We start from the raw sequence: 16,615 nt of genomic DNA, 5'->3' as shown, positions 1-16,615 counted from the left end.
CAGCTACAATTCACAATAGTGGTTTTAGGTCCTGGGCAGGAATAGTGAGGGGGGGGTGTATGCATTTTCTCATGAAACTACTTAATTTAGTCTTCCCAAAACAATATGCAGATCAAAACAATTATCCTTTGAAATTTGAACTTCTCTGAATTTTACAGTGCAATTCTTCCACCAAAAGCATGACCTTCATCCCCCCCCCTTTATTGATCATGCAGGATCCAGTCATGGATTATACACGTCATGGGCAGGGCAGCGGCAGAGCAATCTGATCAGGTGCCTAGGGTGGCACGTGTGTCCTGCGCCCAGGGGCGGGGCCAGCCGCCTGCAGGGCGGGGTGAGCTGGAGCAGAACACTCTGTGGAGCCTCCAAGGAGTCTGCCTGCCTCCTCCCCCTCAGCTCCCCTCCAGCTGAGGGGGAGGTGGTGGGCAGGCTGTTTGGGGCAGGAGAGACACGTGGCTCGGGCGCATTGCAGGCCCCGCGGTGAGTGCAGCCGAGAATTTTGTCACGCCCCTCAGTGGTGACACCTGGGGCAGCCCGCCTCCACTGCACCCCCCTTCTTCCGCCTCTAGGGAAGGGATGGGGGGAAATTGATGCATAAATTTGCACCAAAAATGCTGATGAATTTCCATGATTCAAATTGCTGCAGAAATGTAAAGAGTGGAACTGAAGCCTGGAAAAATGAAAATCCGAGAGAAACTGAACTTGACAGACTTGTCCATCTCTAGTAATGGGTCATGCGGCTGCCCTTATATGGCTTCCTTGAATGGTACAATCCATGACCTAGTCCATGCAGATAGCAAATAATGAATTAAACATGTTTCTGGGCTATATCACATCATACTGCAAGTGTGGGTGCGTGTAAGAGGTTGTTAGATAGATCGCTGATTCCCCTTTTAAAAATCGTTACAAATAGAAATTAGTTTGGTATCAAGACTAGTCTAACATCAACACAAACACATTCAGCAATATCTGGAGAAGGAGTGGAAGAAAAGATAATGCATCACTCTTGGGTACAGACTGGCAAGTTTTTAAAAAGCTTTTCCTAAAAGAGAGACAATGATTTTCTTAAGATGGCAGTCATGAAATTGGTATTTTCTCTTGTAGATAGGTACAATTTAAGCATATACCATTAAACCCTCAACTCTGTGGAAGAGCTAAACATAAAACTATTAAAAATGTGACTATGTCTTAAAATATTCCATGTTTGTCTTTGCTAATCTATTTTTAAAAAGACATGCAGAATTTACAAATGGAAAAGGTTGATCAATAAATCAGGCACACCTGAGCTTCCCTTTACAGTCTTGTGTCTAATTCACTAACACAACTTCATACACATCAATATAACCCAAGGCCTTTCCATTTCAAGTAATGTAACTATGAACTGTTAAATTTGCTAACAGGGATATTTTATTTGACCATTTAATATCACTTTCAGATTAAGATTTCAAATAAGGCTAATCCACGATTTGTTTTTTCTACTGAATATGCTTTATGGGAACTGAAGGCCAGTTGTCTAGACAATTCTGATGAAAGCAGATTTCCTAAACTAAGCCCGTTTTCTGTATGGTGTGTTGTGTACTGCATGGTCACAATTAAGTCAAAGCCATTGGTGAAAATTCACTTTCATAGCTGTACCAACCCAATGGTCTTTATCCTCTGATAGCTGTCTAGAGTTTTATAGCAGTGCAGGTGTACAAGACACTTTAAACATGGAAACACGGTTCTTATTGTAGCACCTCATACAAACTAGAAATGCAGACTGAGCCTATGCATGCTTACCTGGAAGTAAGTCCTACTGTTTTCAATGGGGCCTACTCCCAGGTAAGTATGCATAGCAATGTCCCCTTCGTTTCTGAAATAATAGGAGCTTCTTGGGGTCCAGATTCACAATACTTATTGGCAGAAATATATAAAGAGATGCAAGAAGTCTTTAGAAACTGATTGTGGCTGTATCCTTCAGTCTCCCAGCTCTCTGATAAAATCACTAGCACAAAATTATACAGTTAGCTGGCAAAGCTGGAGAAGCAAGCACTCTGATGGCTCTTCTGAAACTGGCTGCATATATGAAAGACCAGTGCAACCAACAGCTAAATCGGAATTTTTGGGCTGGAGGGTTACATAACATTTTAAAGGATTGGTAGGGTTTGAAGTGTGTTAGGAATCATAGAATAGAATCATAAAGTTGGAACGGACCACAAGGCTCATCTCTCCAGCCCTCTGCAATGCAAAACCTTTTTGCCGAATGTGGGAGTCGAACCCACGGCTGTGAGATTAAGTGTCTCATGCTCTACCAACTGAGCATTACCTAGCAGAGCATGATCGCAGGGTCCTTCTTCCAATCCACATCAGGGGTAGATATAACTCCCATGGCCAAAGCTGAGGGGTCAGTGGCACTCTAGAGGTTGTTAGACTACAAATCCCATCATTCCTGACCATTGACCATGCTGGCTAGGGCTCATTGTCCAACAACATCTGCAGATGGGAACCAGTTCCACACCCCAAGGCCACTGCAGGACAAAGGGGAGGGTAAAGGCAACCTTACTAATGAAACAGGGCCCAAAGCATGGCATTAATTGTGGGAATCCTAGTAATGTGCTGGTTAAGAAATACAATAAAATTGCAGTTGCAGGGATGCCTGACTGGCAGAGAATGGGGAAGGAGTGTTTAACCCTTGCCCCCAGCTGACATCCACAGGCAACCCATAAGTTTCACTAAGTGCAGAATAGGAGAACTGTGAAACAAAGTAGAGGATGAGTGATCTGAATTAATCTGAATGAACCAGGTGTGCGTTTTATTCTGCTGCTCCCTTCTGAATTAGGTAGGCATGCCACCCTCCCCAAACAGACCTACTGAATGTCATCAAGAAGACCACAGGCTCAGAATTTTCATTTTAGTCTGCTTCTGTGACCCATTCTTCCTTCTAGGGCAGCACTGCCTTTGCAGAGACAAGGCTGTCTTGCCCCAATCGATGGAGAGCATGAAACTATTTAAATGGACTAATGGGGAACAAGAGACCAGAAAGGTGTGCTTTGAAAATAGGCTGAAGCAGGCCTTGATCAAGAACAGGAATTCTAGTTTTTAACTGAAATAATTTGAGAACTTCTCATGAGGTGTATGGAACTCTTAATACTTTGCAAGCTAACTGTCTACTAGATGAGACAAATAATGGAAATTCTGTCATGTAATTTCAAACCATTGTCAAGATTAATAATAATACCTCCTCATTTTCCAGCTTGAAGCAGTTTGTGTTTTCCCTCCCCAATATGATTCACCAGAAACACTTCATTTTATACTGTCCATTAGCTCACTCTTCCACACAATATCTCATAGCATTAGTCCCGTAGCAGTAATTTCTTCAATAGTGGTTCATTACTGGCACTTAACAAGCCCCTTCTGGCCTCTAATTAATTACCTTGTTTCTTACTCTTGTTGAATGGAAACTACTGTCAGGGGCATTGTTTGCTCAATTACCCAAAAGCTCTAGACAAATGTTCAGAAATTAATGTAGACAGAAAGTGCTCACAATTCTGTCCATTGCATTGTTTTCTGGGGGTCTTTTTTTTAAGCAAATGCTGTGAAGTCTGAAAGTCCTATTCTTTTTGTATCATGATTATCATTTGTTGGTTTTGGTGGCCCAGTTTTCTTGCTGTGATAAAACATTAACTTGATTGATTGATTTTATGTGATTTCCCACTAACCCTTCACCATAAAGATCCCGGCTGGGTTACAACAATTTAACCATACGAGTATAAACAAGTAAAACAAGTCCAAACAAAATCAGCACAGTACAGGTTAAACAAAACAGAAGAGGTGGGCCCAACAAAATTACTTTAACTAACAAAGTCCAAAGGTAAAAATGTGTATCTTCATCATACAGTGGAAACTGAGTACTGTTGGAACTCAGTGTAGGGAGTTGCACGATTTACGGGCTGCCAGAGAGAAAGTCCTATTCTGGGCTGCAATTTTCCCCACTTTTGATGGTGGCAGAATTACCAAGAGAGCGCCTTCTGCTGATCTTGACTCTTGAGACAGTCTGGATGGATGGAGAGCGTCTTTGGGACCTCAGTACTTTTAGGGCTTCCAACCTTGAGTCTGGAAACAAGTTGGCAATCATAGTTTATGGTTTAGTATGAATATAACTGTAAGGGTTCTTTTGCTGCTTTCTGGTTGCACTGGAGAAGACAAAGCATAATCCTTGCCTTAGCATCACATCCAAACCATGTATCGTGGTTTGTTTCAGTACAATAAACCACAGTGAGAAGTCAAGAACAAACTTTTGGCTACTGATTGTGGTTTGTTGAGAGTGAAATAGCAATGATCCCTGGTTTGAACATAATGCTAAGTCTTGGTTGTTTCCTCCATGCAATAGTGGGAAGGAGTGAAACAGACCAGAACTACACAATCCTGGTATAATTTAGCATTACACATGTAAATGAAGACAGTGAGTAGCAATGGGCTAGATGGTTGCCTCTTTCAGTGCAGAACTGCTTCAATCTTCTTTTCTTTCTACTATATACATTGGAAAATGGCTTGTATCTATGTCTATTCTCCATGCATTTGGACACCTCTTGAGATATTGTCACCCAGCTGGGTGTGACAATTCTTGAGGTGGAGGAACTGGTTTTCCTCTACGTTTTCATTTTGAGTCAATATGGTGGATCCAAATGTTTTGAACTGCACCAAGATTGCCCAATTGGGTGTAAGGGTTCCCAAAATCAGGCAGCAGGTTTTGGTCTATGGTCTACTTTCAGCCATGTTAAATGGGAATGCTTTCTCTCCTCTGTAAACGAGCTTTCCCTTTAGGATTGACAGTTAGATGGTAGCATTTGCAGCTGAGTAATCATTCTATATTTGGCACCGGAGTGTTTCAAAACAAATAAAAGATGTGGGAAGGCAGAAAGCTGGTAGGCAACTTACTCACTATTTATTGAAAGATTCAATATATTTAAATAATTTCTCAAGTTGCTAAATAAATATTTGCTTCATTTCCCTCTGAATTGTGCAGCATTTTTATAGCAATGTTAATCACACATTAACTCTAGGCTCCCTGGCTATCTTAAAGAAATCTGAAGCGTGATTGAAAACCTCTGTCAATCACTCCACTGTTACACCCATTCCTCAGATTAATGTCCATGATACGCCAAGTTTTTTTTTTAAGGTTTTTTTTGGCTTGAATCCATAATTGCTCATAGTCTTCTGAGCATTGCTACCTACCTATCAATTCTAAATGCCCCATAAAGCCAATTGCTGCATATTTGCACAAGAATAATCTGCAGTATCTGCAAGCGGTAGCAGAGTGGAGTGCGAGGAGTCTTGGTTTGGTTTTGGTTTTAAAAAATGCTTTGTGCGTCTGCATCTAATGTTGCCCCTTTCTAAAATTTATATATTGGTGTGTGGTTTTCTTTTTGTAAAACTACCAGAGAATAAAATAAAACTACACAGTGGAGGCCATTGGTGCCATGGTGCATTGGCGGGGGGGGGGCACCTGCCCTTCTTCTGATAAGAAATGTTCTGTGGGGGACACAAAAAAGGGGGGTCGAGGAGGGTCAGTCGGGAGGGCGAGTGAAAACTGCCCCTATTTTCATCTGAGGAATGTTGGAGGGCATGGAGATGCTTCCATGGGGAACTTCAGGTTCATTTTGCCTTAGTTTGCTGGATCTGACAAAAGGGAAGCCATTTTGAAGCCAAAATGCTTGGGAGGGAAATGCAAGATGGACACAGAATATTGCTGTCTGGCAACAACAATATTCATAATGAAATTTCTTGTTTGCTTTTTAATTTTATTAAGCACCGTTTTTTGAACACCAGACAGAGAATGCAATCAAGGCACATTATTTTGTGGTGGTGTAGCAGAATGATCGCTTTCACACAACGTAGCGGGCAGAACACATTCATCAGGATCCTCTTGCGATTTGTAACGGCTTGGAATTATGTGTATGTTGTCATGGGAGTTTATATACTCTCTTTCCCTGTCCATGGATCTAATTATAAAACACATTCATTTATCTTCTGAAAACCATCAGCTATCGTGACAGCAAAGCCATCGCTCGTATTTTTTTTCAAACACTCTTAATTCCTGCAGAATGTTTTGTGCAAATCGCAAGAACTCATGCTGACACCGTCTTATGCAGTATGATCGAAATGTCACCTCAAGTCTCACTGCCGCTGCCCCTTCGAAGATGATGATAATTAAACTAGTGGCATGTACATGACAATCCTTCAGATACCAGGGTAGAAAACCCTGGCCACCTCTGCTGCAATGCTGCAATGATTTCAATCCATTAAAATAAATAGCAACAAGGAGTCAACAGAAATTTGTGTATTGAGAAATATGGCAGGTTCAAGAACCAGGCAGTTCAAAAAAATTCCATGCAGTCCTATTCATAGAAAATTAAAATGCAGGCATACTTTAATATCATATCATGTTGAATCTTCAAGTGCTCCAGGGACTTCTCCCAGACAAGATCCACTGAAGTGAACTCGGGAAATGCAGGGTCAACATTTGCTGGTATTTGTGTATTTAATAGGCATATTGAATTTAGAAGCAAGTATTACAGAATCTGACAAATGTTGAGTTAGAATGGAAGGGTTTATTAAGAATGCTGTATCCTTGGGGTAATGGGTGGAATAATCCTTGGGGCGGGGAATGAGTTGGATAAATTTATAACTTAGAAAATAAGTATTTGTGAAACCACATGTGTAAATGTAAACATTTCTGCATTTATAAATGAATACCTGGAAATATCTATGCCATCTATCTAAGGATAGTTAATGAAAGTGTTTGGGGTGCGGGGAGTGACTTCTCCAGTGTTTGGACTTACATCAGTGGGTTTTTGATAAAAATTCCTTCATCCCAAACTTGCAGCTGTTTCAAGGCAAAAACAAACTCATGTTGGTATAGGGCCACTATCTAAAATGACCAATCCCCTTACATCCTACTTTCCACCCTCAGTATTGGCTGGTGAGGGGGGGGGGCAGCATTGATCATTTGGCTTCCAAACATGGTGAATCACTGCTAGTTACCAAGAAGAGGAGATTCGAGGCAACAGGCAGGTCAGTGTGGTGGAGATGCAGTGGCAAAGCCAATCTGATGTTCCTGCTGCCGCACTTGCACTGCACTGAGATCCTTATAGACACTGCCTCACCCCTATCACTCTTGGTAACAGGCAGTGATGTGCAGTATTGAGAACAGTGGCATAGCATGGAGTGTAAAATTGCTAGGGGCACAAAATGTCAACACCTAGTTGCTGCCTCAGTGCTATGTGTGCTATAACAACACTGCTGTACCTGCATGATTGGAGGCTAGAGGCGAAAAACTATGCTGAGAGGAGGAGTGTGCGAACACAAAGGTCCTAGTCACCAGTTTCTAGCCATAGGAAAGAATCTTCCTGGTTTGAAAAGCAAATTTTGATGACAAATCTAACACAGGTAACTTGCAACTTACACATGTCTGGCATGCGCAATTTCAACCTTACGAAATCGGAGGCCAGCTGGTTGAAAACACACAAATTAAAAGCGTGGAATGCTGAGAGCTTAAAAGATCTTTTTGCACATGTTTTCCAAGCACGAAGGGCACTTTTAAGCTCTCAGACTTGCTTAATGGGCTCTGGGAAGCCCTTGCAAGATCTTGCGGGGCCATCCAAGATATTGTGAGAGCAGGGATTTTTTTTCTTTTTCTTTTCTGTTTTTTTTTGTATGTTCTGTTTTGTTTGTTTGTATAGTGTTATTTTGGATTCAATGTTTGTAATTTTTGTTATGATTCTGCATTGAAAATAAATAAATAAACTCTTTTAAAAAAAAAAGATATTGTGAGAGCAGGGATGTGCATGCTCTGAAGGGGCGCTTTGAGCACACACATCTTTGCATATACACACTATTCCTGTAACCTCCGCATCAGATGCAAGCTACCTGTATATGCTAATAGCAAACTCAATCTCTAAGTGGCAACCCCAAGGTTTGCAGAAGTAAAACAAGCAAACCCAAAACCCTTTGGAGGGACAACCCAAAACAACTCAGTGAGGATTGAGCATGCCCATTGGGCATGGAATGCTGATTAACTGTTGGAGGTTACAAAGCAGAGATCCAGGGTGGGGGTGGGGATAGACTGGCTGACTGACTGTCACCCTAAACGGCAGCGCTCCACACTGCAACATTTTGTTGCAGATGTCACTTGTAGAACTATCTTCCTTCCTTGGTTGTCCAAACACAGCATGGGGCTTTGGGGATGATTTCTTTTTTTAGGGTATATTTAATAAGTGCACCATACTTGAGATCGCTTAGTATTATGAAGTACATCAAAATTGCTGCAGGTCCTTCTTCTCCCTCAGTTCAATGCAGCATTCAGGAGCACAGGGTGATAGTCCCATTCTCGTTGTGTGCTCATGTAACGCCCCCCTCTCCCTTTCTCAAAAAAGGATGTTCTGAAGCTCGTGATCCCCCATGTAGCTGTCATGCTCTGAAATTTAGGACATTCATTTTCCTGCATGCCACCTCTAGGCATCACTCCAACACAACCTATGACAGCCCATCAGTGTAAAATATCTTTCTCATCCCAAGGTCATCTCTGCTACAGCATCTCTGCTCAAGTTTTCGACTCAAATCTTTGACACATTACAATTCCTTACAGTGGCTAACAAAGCACAGTATACCAGAGGTATCACGTTAGATTCAGTATACAAGAGGTATCATGTTACAATCCACCTGAAACACGTTCAGGAGGTGAGCAGGCGTTGAACTTCTATTGCAAGAGGCAGGTATACCACATTTCATTGTGGCTGCAATCACACCATACATTGAAGGCACCATAGTCATGGCTTCCCCTAAAGAATTATAGGACTTGTAGCTTGTCAAGGGTGCTGGGAGCTACAGTTATCCAAGCGGTGTGGGTGAGAAATGTGGGTGTCCTTTATTGGTGTATGTTTTTCATTTTGTAAATCTACCAAAGAATAAAATAAAATAAAATTAGAATTCAGGGGGTTTCTGAGGATGTTAGAGCATGTTTGTGCTGTGCCACATTGGTGTAGTGTTGGGGGCACTCACCCTTCCTTGGATAGGAAGTGTTTTGAGGAGGGGGGGGGGACAAAAATGGGGAGTCAAGGAGGGTCAGTTGGGGGAGGGGAGTGAGAAATGTCCCTATCTGCAACTGAGGAATGTTGGAGGCTGTGGGTAAAACAGTCATCTTTACTATTAATACCAAGCACTCAAAGAAATAGTCATAGTGAATAAATTGCAAGAGATCTCTAGGCTAAAATATGTTCACACAACTCCTTCAGCAACTCATTTCAAATAATGATCAGATACATAGAAATGAACAACTCTTCAAAGATAATTAATGAGAAGGGTTTTATAAAAAAATTACAGTGAATTGATCATACAGCACAAGCAATGTGTGATGGTTATTGGTAATGAAAATGCACTTTAGAAACTCTCAGGGAAGTCAGAATGTATAGTGAAACAGAGTTGTTTAATTGTCTTAAAAATTGAGATGCATGGAATATCAGGAGAAGAAAAAGGGGTTGTCATATCCACGGTGTTGCTATTCATCAGATCATCTAGTTTCATGCTGCAAAATCTTACTGGGCACAGAAAATAACAACCTTGGCTTTCAGGTCCAACCGACATCTTTTTAGGAGCACAGAACCTATGGCAGGATGGTTTTTCCCAGAAAAACCTTGGTAGCATTAGCCATCTTAGGCCATATGGAAGACATTTCAAACCATGGGGTCTTTCAAGGCAACATTGCTACAGTTTCTAGAAGGGGCAACACTGGTTTGGGCTGGATCTATAATGGGCTGGGGGACATTTTTCAGCCTGAAAAAAATGAAGAATTTGTTTCTAGTATTGTCATCGTCATCAGTAGCAGCCACCCAGTAAGACCACCCTGGCCTGTGTGGGACTGACATCCAGCCTCTGCAAAACAGCCAAGAGATTCAGCTGAAAAAGACCATTCAGCTGTAGCGACTATTGAATCACCATTTATTTTAATTGTTATTTGACTATATACAGAAAGCCACATTGAGAACTTTGGTTAGTAGGTGGTGTATAAATTGTTCCTAGACAAACAAACAAACAAACAGGCAGGCAGGCAGGCAAACAAACAAACAAACAAACAAACAAACATTCTATATACCTTGATGTTTCGTTGTCCCTGCCTGGCAGTGCTTTATTCCACTCTAACCAAAGACTTTAACCAGGAAAAATAACTATTGTTAAAAAGAAAGAAAGAAAAGAAAACTGACCCCAAAACGATCCCATTCATTCTTTCTCTTTTCCACCACTTGTTAAGAGCGAACAAGAGTCAACTGAATGAATTAACCCATTCTTCTAGATGCAAGTGTTTAATTTTAACGCAGGATCATCTATAAATAGCAGAGTTACTTAAAACCAGTTGACCTTATCTTATTTCACATAATCCCAGATACAAGCCCTGTCATTTTTTGTTAACTTCAAACCTCTGGCTACCCACTCATAGTGTCTCGTGACAATTTGAGAGCTGCGAGCCAGTGTGCTGAAATGGGAAAACATACCTAGAGTTGAACATGGGGAGATTTCATAGAGGGAAGAGAGTGCATGACCTGATATTTTGAACTTTGCACCATCATTTGATTGAAACAATGCAATTCCCTTTCAGTAACATTTCAGCCTGTAGATCAACAACTTGATCAAAAATAGGACTTTGTGAGCCATGTTCATTTATCACATCAGACTACAGTGGTACCTCGGGTTATGAACTTAATTCGTTCCGGATGTCCGTTCTTAACCTGAAACTGTTCTTAACCTGAGGCACGCTTTTGCTAATGGGGCCTCCTGCTGTGCCGGCGGTGTGCGATTTATGTTCTCATCCTGGGGCAAAGTTCGCAACCCAAGGTAACTACTTTTGGGTTAGCAGAGTTTGTAACCCGAAGCATTTGTAACCTGAAGCGTTTGTAACCAGAGGTACCACTGTACTTATATCCCACCACTTGATCCATAGATCTCTGGGTGTGTATTCCAAAAAACACAACAATACATTAAAAATATTATGTGGCACCAGTGTCAAGGAATGCCCTCCCTTCTGAAATATAGGCGTGCCCATCAGCATTGGCATTCTGCTGGCTCTTGAAGACATACCTGTTTACACAAGCATTCCCATGACCTCTTGACTTGAACTTCCTGTGTTAATTGCTTTAATTGCTGTTTAAACTCTTCTAATTGTTGTGCTGAAGCTGAGGCTCCAATACTTTGGCCACCTCATGAGAAGAGAAGACTCCCTGGAAAAGACCCTGATGCTGGGAAAGATTGAGGGCACAAGGAGAAGGGGACGACAGAGGATGAGATGGTTGGACAGTGTTCTCGAAGCTACCAGCATGAGTTTGACCAAACTGCGGGAGGCAGTGGAAGACAGGAGTGCCTGGCGTGCTCTGGTCCATGGGGTCACGAAGAGTTGAACACAACTAAACGACTAAACAACAACAACAATTGTTGTGCTGCTCTAATGGGCTTGTTTCAGTCTACATTTTAATTGTGTCTATTTTAATGTTATGATGAAATTGCATTATTGTGTATTTCAATTAGGTATGTTTATATTTTTGTTATTGGTTTTAAATTTGTAAACTGTTTAGAACCATCATGACAATTAAGTGATATAAATTATCTAAGACGAATACAACAGACGCTTGTAGGTTGTGCTGTTGTGTTGGCACCAGGACTCTCCTGTGAGCGGCTGTGCTCAGGTTCTGCACTGTGCAACCCAGCTGTCAAGTAAATGTCTACCACTATATTAGCACTCCAGCCATAGCTCACTAAATCCGAAAATGGACCCACCCATTGCTGTGGCTCAGCGAGAAGTCTCTCAAGCCACCTGAGAACACCAGCATATAGCAGATGTGGTTGCCAAGCAACCATCATTATTTCTCAGTTGCTAAAAATGATCTGACTGGACTTGACCTTAGCTTTATATTAAGGGCACCCCTGAAGCTTTTCCCAAAATAGCTAAATTCTGTCAAACTGCCAGAAACAAAATTCTGCCATTACTCTAAAATTTTGCAGCCCATTAGCCCAGAATATGATCCATTCCCTTTAGGTTTCCCTGGGGGACGAAAGCATACATTACAAACTGATTTATTTCATTTAGAAATAACTAACTCCTCGCCGCTTATGTTTGTTTTCCACTGCACAATCCAAATTCTGCTGCATTTAGCCAGGTTAGATAAATTTTTACTCCTAAACATAGTATTGCCTTGTTTAAAGAACACACTACTGAACACAACAGCAACATTAATCTAAAAAGACATGCTATTACAAAGGATGTAGCAAACATGCTTCAAGATCAACATTGCTGTACAAATACAATGAGCTTATCCATGTGCTTTCAGAACTTACTGGGTTGCCACCATGACCAAGAAATAGCCTGGGAGAGGTATTTGGTCATGGATTCATTGAATGTGTGCAGATTTTGCAACACTCCTTATCTACCATTAAGGCTGAGCTGTCTGTGAACAATCTATGGACAGATAAACAAAACTGATTTGTTTATTATATTGACAAAAAAAGTGGCCCTTCCATTAGCACCTGACAAGTCAGAATGAAGAAACAGCCCTTGATCTCTTGACCCGAGCCTCCTGTTTTAATTGCTGTGTTGTTTTAATGTGATTGTTTTAATGGGTGTTTTAATTATGGGTGTTTATACCCTAAAGTTTGTGTAACTAGTTTTAATACTTCACAAACTGTTTAGAAGATGAGTTTGTCACTAAGCAGTATATACAGCAATAATAATCACATTGAAAATGAATTTCACTAAATATGAGAACACATGAAGTGCATAAAATAAAAGAGAAAAAAAGAAGAAACATTTCCGTCTGTTAGTTACATAAAAGAAACTATTCAAATTATTCACTCTAGAATGACACCCAGCTGATCTATTCTCTGTTAGGCAATATTTTCCCACACAATCTCTCCACTGTGATCATAAATTAAAATAATACTCCATAGTTCTTTACTTATTATGTATTCATTAGTTCGCACCCACTTCTATATCTTCCAACAGAAGACTTTCAGTCCGCCATGTTCCTCCCCCAGAAGCCTTTTCGACTACAACATGATTATCCGCCATTTTACATGTGTTTAAAAATTAAGTATCTGTTTGCTTGTTTATCTTTAATCCACCCTTCCACTCCAAAGGGTGTCAATGGTGCCTAAGAACTTAATATCTGATGAAATCCAATACACAATACTTAAACTCACAGTTAGAAAATACTACAGTGCTGGACAGAGCAATCTGACAGCTACTAGCCATGATGGCTCTGCTCTGTTTCCATGTTTGGAGGCAGAAATGCCTCTGAAAATCAGTTGCTGGAAACCACAGGAGGGGAGAGTGTTTGTGCTGAGATACTGCTTGTGAGTTTCCCATTGGCATCTGGTTGGCCACTGTGAGAACAGGATACTGGACTAGATGGGCCTTTGGCCTGATTCAGCATGGGCTCCTTATGTTCTACTTATAGGAAGCAGGCATAATTTACACCAACATAAAAGTTAAGCAGGGGTATGTTACCAAGGGGCATCCCGTCCTGTTTTGCCATCTGATGTGCAATAGGACAGCGCCGCCGACCCCACTGCCCTACTGCCAAAGCCTTGCCTACCACGGTCGCATGATTACAGCTTCTGGTGAGATCTCATGTGATGGCCTGGGACTCGGGCTCGGACTTGGAACCAGAGGGGTCTCAGTCCGCACCGGATCCTTTGCCTCAGGCGGTGTCTGAACCACGTCTGGGGCCTGATTCTGAAAAGCCCCAGTCTGCACAGGTTCCCCTGCAACAAGCACCAGCTGGGTTGAGTCAGGGGCCTGAGCCTGCCCTGGCTCCAGATGCGGGGATTACCTCGTTGCCTTCAGCTAGGCAATCACTTACAGCTGCTCCACTACCAGTTGGGTTAGGAGAGGCTGCAGCGGTCTCTGGGTCTAGTAACCCACTGACATCTCCCGAGCTGCAGAGACTAAGGTCTGAGAGAAGGAGAGACCTGAGTACTCGCTGGAGGAGTGCTCGCCTTCAGGCGAGAAAGGGAGGTGAGTCACCGGGGGATTAGGACCAGCCATTACCCCGCCAAAGATAAAAGGCTGTCGGACCCCGCCCCAGGTTGTGGGAGCAACATTGCTGTTTGCTAGAACCTGCCTGAGATCCTGTGCCTGACCTTGCCTGGTTTCCTGCCTCGTCCCTGTCGGACTGACTCCTCATGGAACCCTTGGACTTGGGACCAGACCTGGACTGTGTGGCTTGGGCTAGCCCTGGGCCCAGCACATCTCAGAAGAGGTCTGTGTGATCTTGCCAGAACCTGGAAGCTGCTTCTCTTTGTTTCTCTGGTGGTGGCAGTAGGAGGTGAGGTGGGCAGGGTGCCCTCTGCCACAGGAGAAGTGGGGATAAGTGGTGTGGCGGCAGCAAGATCTTGCACAAGCTCTGCGCCATCTCGCGAGAGTTCCATGAATTCTCACCAGAAGCTACCATCGCTTCTCCGGGGGCAGCAGCACGCATAGGGAGCCATGGGATTTCATCATCTGAGGCAGCTGCCTCAGTCCACCTCATGGACGAGGCGGTCCTCATGTTACCCCCTCTTTCAAGCTCAATTCAGGAGCAGGGCAACTGTCAGCTGAGCTGACCCAAGCCTGGCAGAGGCTAAACAAACCATTAAAATAGTTTGATTTACACCACCATTTATTTTTTTTGCCAATGTTCAGTTCTGCTGGGAACAGGTGTAAGTCTCTCCTTGCTCCGTTCTGGTTCCACTACATTCCCAGAATGCTGCTTTTGGGAGACCTAAATCAGTCGGTTTTTATTCCTCCTATTGCTTCCAAATGCGCAATTTTAATAACCACAATAGAAACTGCTTTTCATATGGTTGTACTGGGTCGTTTATGCTCTTCATGCCCTCCATTTTATGCATGCATTCACACATGAGACTTAAAGCCTCAATCTGGTTTGTAACTCAAAGCCTACAAGGACTAGAATGTTCCTTTGCATTACAAGCCACCACTCCCCAGCTTTCTCTTCTGCAGTAAATAGTTTAAGAGAGGGTCAAGGGCAATTTAAGCTTCACATTAAAATCTCTTAAGTTTTAAGATTCTTAAAAATGCTATGGAGGTGAAGTGTGTTTGCAAGAAATTAAGAGAATGTCATTAGTATAATGCTATTTCCCTGTAAGCACGAAAGAATAATAAAAAATAAGTGAGCAGGAATAAAAACCATATGAAATACATATTCAGCTTTGCTAATGAAGTCATTCCCCACCCCCCTGAATATATGAGAATTCACTGTGAATTTGTCAATGGTACAGGGACAGTATATAACTAGAAGGAAAAAATATTCTCAGCCACTGATGATATCTGGAAATAGGACAAGAACAGAACGTTAAGCAGAGACGCTAGAGGGCATGGTGTTGCTGGTAAGCAGCTATTTAAATATCAGATGCAGTAAGTTTTATGAATGGCAAGTAGAAGACAACTGTACAAAATAAAAATTATATAAGATTCAAAGCAGCCTTTGTAAATAGGCTTGTTTTTGTTTTTTAAAAGGGCACAATCGCATTAAGGATCCAGCATCCGCATCATGTGTTTAAATAGCAGGGGGAAAGGGGGCCTAAAAAACTCTGTACTGCCCAAGACAAAGGTGGCTTATGTCCTACATGAAAATATATATGTGGATCAGTTCACACTTGAGAATATAATAAGGTGGGTCAGAGAAAATACCTTCTTAGCAGAGCATCCAGTTCCTCCTAGTGAATAACAAGATGCTTCTGGGAAACCCAGAAGAAGAATATGAGTGTAGAAACTCTCTCATGCTGCACACTGCCTCTGGTGGTATTTGTATTTGTATTAGTAGTAGTAGTAAAAAAAGGTAAAGGGACCCCTGACCATTAGGTCCAGTCTTGGCCGACTCTGGGGTTGCGTGCTCATCTCGCCTGTGTGAGTGTCTGAGGGCCCTGCTCCTTCCTGCCACTTACCACCTGGCCTGGGGCGGGGCCTGAAGCCTCACAGGGACTGCTGCGCTCTTCTGCCCAGGAGGACTCCCCGGTGTGAGTGCTTGAGGGCCCTGCTCTTGTCACTTACCATCTGGCCTGGGGTGGGGCCTGAAGCCTCAAAAGGACTGCTCTGCTGCCCAGGAGGACTCCCCTGTGTGAGTGCCTGAGGGCCCTTCCTGCCACTTACCATCTGGCTCAGGGCGGGGCCTGAAGCCTCAAAAGGACTGCTCTGCTGCCCAGGAGGACTCCCCTGTGTGAGTGCTTGAGGGCCCTGCTCTTGCCACTTACCATTGGCCCAGGGCGGGGCCTGAAGCCTCAAAAGGACTGTTCTTGCCACTTACTATCTGGCCCAGGGTGGGGCCTCACAAGGACGGTTGTTGCCACTGATGCTGCTACTGCCCAGGAGGACCCGGAGGGGTGCAGAGTTCTTTTTAACATATGTTAAAATTTTCCTTTCCCTTTAGATTTTTTATATATGGGGGTGGGATGGATATTTGGGTGGGCTTGGGAATTTGTTAGATTTTGATGAATTTGTAATTTTTGCAGTTTTTATTGTATTGTTTTATTGTTTTCTGGGTTGTTTTTGTTTTTTGTTTTTATTGTTTTAAGGTTTTATTGTTTTAGGCTGCGA

Source organism: Podarcis pityusensis (assembly GCF_964106645.2).
Source record: "Podarcis pityusensis genome assembly, chromosome: 1".
Classification (NCBI taxonomy): domain Eukaryota; kingdom Metazoa; phylum Chordata; class Lepidosauria; order Squamata; family Lacertidae; genus Podarcis; species Podarcis pityusensis.
This window is presented reverse-complemented; position numbering follows the sequence as displayed.